This window comes from Lynx canadensis, chromosome X (assembly GCF_007474595.2).
Source record: "Lynx canadensis isolate LIC74 chromosome X, mLynCan4.pri.v2, whole genome shotgun sequence".
Taxonomy (NCBI): domain Eukaryota; kingdom Metazoa; phylum Chordata; class Mammalia; order Carnivora; family Felidae; genus Lynx; species Lynx canadensis.
This window is the reverse complement of record NC_044321.2, coordinates 101199495-101203806: the sequence shown is the minus strand read 5'-3', so window position 1 is coordinate 101203806 and position 4312 is coordinate 101199495.

Sequence of the window (4312 nt, the reverse complement as noted above, 5' to 3'; positions counted from 1 at the left end):
TGTCCTCTCCCTCTTCCTCTTCTTTGGTCTCTTCTTTGTCTCTTTTCTCTCTCTTTTGAGCTTTCTTTCACTCCCTTGCTTTTTCTTCTATTTTTTCCCACAGTGGTTGGAGAAACAGGAGTAAAATAAGTACTGTGTAAAGACCAAAGGGAAAAAATATTTCATGGGGTAATTTGTTATTAGTGTCAAATACAACAGAGAGATCAAGGAGAATGAGAACAGAGAAGATAATTCTGCAGATTTGGCAGGAAGACAGTCTGGTGATGACTTTCATAAGAACAATCACACTCCAATGGGGATATTAATCTGACGAATCACTAATTTTCTAGTTTCAAGGGGATATAAAATACAATAAGTGGACTCATATACAGACACAGGCTCACCAAATAATATTAAAAACTCAAACCAGCTTTATTCCAGTCACCTATTCCTCCTGAGACATAATGGGGAAGAAAGAAGAGTCCTTGCTAAGGAAGCAAATTAAGGGTTAATAATTTTACACATCTTCAGGCAAGGCCTTCAGAAAGGTTAGAGAAGAACAATACTCAAATGAGAGGTTCCCAGAGGTACACCATCTTCATCTACTCTGGGCTAGTTTATGGTCTGTTGTGTAGAGCTGTCTCAGAGACTTCAGCTGACTTTCATCAGCTGACTTACTCCAAATGCTACCTCTAGACCCAAAAACTTGTACACATTTATTGAGTTAACTGGGTGTAATCAGAAATGGTGAGGAAATGATGGAGTAAACATTTACTCCTTTTCATCTTCCTTTGAATTGCCTTCCTTCTCTTTGAAGTCCCAGACCACTTCTTCTTACTCCTTAGTTCAGAATGACATATACCATATTTTGCCTGTCATTAGAATCTCATGTCTATGTGGATTCCCTGTACATATATAATTAAATTTTATTTCCTTCTGTTAATCTGTCTCTGTTAATTTGATTCTTAGACCAGTTGGAAGCCCCTTGAAGGGTAGAAAAAATTGTTTCTCCCCAACACTTGAAAAACAAAGGGTTAAATTTTCAGCATGTGAAATGGGAGGTTTGGTGAAAGAAATAATTTCATGACCATGAGAAATGTACTCAATATTTGAATTGAGCTAATATATGGGATGTGGTGAAAAATAGAAAAGAAACCCTTCATTAACCTTGAATTCCTTGAATTTGGTTCTGTCTGAAATCAGAGTAACAAATTGTAATCAGTTAGGATTTTTGCCACTCTATGAATTTACCCTTTAATTTTTGTTCTTATCGAAAATAAGGTGGCGGGGGGGCGCTCAGTCAGTTAAGCATCTGACTTTGGCTCAGGTCATGATCTCATGGTTCGTGAGTTCGAGCCCTGCATCAGGCTCTGTGCTGACAGCTCAGAGCCTGGAGCCTGCTTCAGATTCTGTGTCTCCCCCTCTCTCTCTCTCTGCCCCTTCCCCACTCATGCTTCATCTCTCTCTCTCTCTCTCTCTCAGAAATAAACATTAAAAAATTTTTTAAAAAAGAAAATAAGGAACAAAACAGCAGAAAAACACATTAGTGCAGAGTAGTATGGGGACTCTGATCTTGTCTCATCCTTAAAACACAGCTAGATCAGCATCAAACAATTTTGAACACCTAAGAAAATGATATGAAGATTAATGCAGCAATCTGCATAACTTGAGGAAGAGAAATTGGAAGGTATGCCATGCAGAGAGGTGAATTGGGGAAGAGAAAAGCCATGGTGTCCTGGATGATAGGGAGCCCTTTTCACAGAGAGACAGAGAGAGAAAGAGAAAGAAGGATAGTGTGCAGGACATCAGGATTGTGCAAGAAAGGCACTTCTCCTGAAAGTAGCTGGAGATACAGAGAGAGAGAAAGAGTGAAAACATTTGCAGGGGACTGGACAAGAAATCTGTTCCATAAAATCATTGACAAGGAAAAAGGACAGGGTTTCTATACCACCAGTTTTCTATAAACAGTGGAATACAGAGTTTGACATTTCAGAACTCAGTGCCTGATGGTGCTTGGCAAGGAAGCAGGGAGCAGGCAGTGCAGTCTCGGGGGTCTGAGTGACATACAGGGAGAAGCAGTTCCTCTGTTGGACTAAATTTGGTACAGGCGATATGGCTTTCCCTTGGGCAAAAGTCCCACCAACACCAGAGAGCTGCCATGTTTACTGATATTGGGACAAAGATGCCAGCTGAGTGCAGCAAAACCTGGCGCTGGCTATGTGTTGTGATTCACTATATACTTTGAGCCTCTGCTCAATCACACCAACGTTTTCTGGGACAAGTCTGTACCTGGCCATTGCTTGGGGAGACCCTCCCCCAGAGAATTAACACAGGCCCAAGCCTCTGAGGTCTCTGAAGTGTGAGGTTTTGAAAAACAGCTCCATCAGAGATAAAACTCTTGAGGGAGGCATTTCCTAGCAGGTATAGAGACAGCTTGTAAAAACATAGGGTAGAGGAAGGGAGCAATGAAGCCTGAGACAAAAGGTGGGGGGTTGATTGATTGTGTCTGTGAGGGCATAAAATTCCCACACTAGAGACTAGAGAGTGGAAGTGAAGCCATTTTCACCTCTAGCACACCCACATCAATCAACCCCAGTGAGCTAAGCAGTGCCACCAAATAGGGAACAGAGCTTTTACACCAAGCCCTGCCCACTAGCACCTTTCAGGCACATTCCCCAGAAGACCAGCACAAATCCTTTCTACCTGCTTAGTCTATGGACCATAGTGTGCTGCAAAATTTCAGTTTTAAAGTAAATGGAACTAGCTTCATTCAGGTTTCATTTTGTTTGCTTATTCATTTGTTCATTTTCTTTGTTTCTGTTTTTATTTGTTTTCTTTTTTCTTTATTTCTTTCCTTTTTCTTTCCTTCTTGGATACAGAGAGAAAGTTTTTTATTCTATTTAATTTTCCTTATTTTGTTTTTAATTCTATTTTATTATTTACAATAATTTTTAAATATTTTCTTCTCTTTTTTTTGTCAAGCTTCTCTTTACAAGCAAACTGAAGCACACCTAGGAACTAGATTCCTTTATTTGGTTTTGTTTTGTTTTTAATTTTTAATTTTAATTTTTAATTTTATTTTATTAATTTTTTCTTCTTCCAAAATGACAAGACAGAGGAATTATCCCCAAAAGAAAGAACAGGGAGAAATGACGGCCATGGATTTAATCAACACAGATATAAGCAAAATGTCTGAACTAGAATTTTAACCAAGAGTATAAGAATACTAGCTGGGGATGAAAAAAGCATAGACACACCAGAGAATCTCTTTCTGCAAAGATAAAAGAATTAAAATCTAGTCAGGCCAAAATTAAAAATGTAATTGAGATGCAATCTCAAATGGCTGCCATGACAGTGAGGATGGATGAAGCAGAGGAACGAATTAGTGATATAGAACATAAAATTATGGAAAATAATGAAGCTGAAAAGAAGAGGGAAACAAAGGTAATGGATCACAAGGGTAGAATTAGAAAACTCAGTGACTTTTTAAGGGGAATAACATTCATATCATAGGAGCACCAAAAGATAAAAAGAGATAGAAAGGTAGAAGGTTTATATGATCATATTATAGCTGAAAACTTCCCTAATAGAGGGAAGGATAAGACATCAAAATCCAAGAACAGAGAATTCCCATTAGATTCAACAAAAGCTGCCCATCACCAAGGCATATCATAGTAAAAGTCACAAAACACAGACAAGGAAAGAATCATGATAGCAGCAAGAGAAAAAACGTCCTTAAACTACAAGGGAAGATAGATAAGGTTTGCAGCAGATCTGTCAACAGAAACACAGCAAGCAAGAAAGGAGGGGCAGAATATATTTAACATGCTGAATGTGAAAAATATGCAACCAAGAATTCCTTATCCAGCAAGGCCGTCATTCAAAATAGATGAAGAGATAAAGAGTTTCCCAGACAAACAAAAACTAAAGGAGTTCATACCACCAAACCAGCCCTGCAAGAATTTTTAAGAGGGACTCTTTGAGTGGAGAAAACAAAACAAAACAAAACAACCAAAAGCAACGGGTACAAAAAAGAACCAGAGAACATGACCAGAAAACCAATGCTATGAGTAACAAAATGGCACTAAATTCATATCTTTCAATAATCTATCTGAATGTAAATGGACTAAATGCTCCAATCAAAAACTACTGGGTATCAGAGTAGATAAAAAATAAAATCTATCTATATGCTGCATACAAGAGACTCATTTTAGATCTAAAGACACCTGCAGATTGAAAGTGAGGGGATGGAGAATCATTTATCATGCACATGGATGTCAAAGGAAAGCTGGAGTAGCCATACTTATATCAGACAAACTAGACTTAGAAGAAA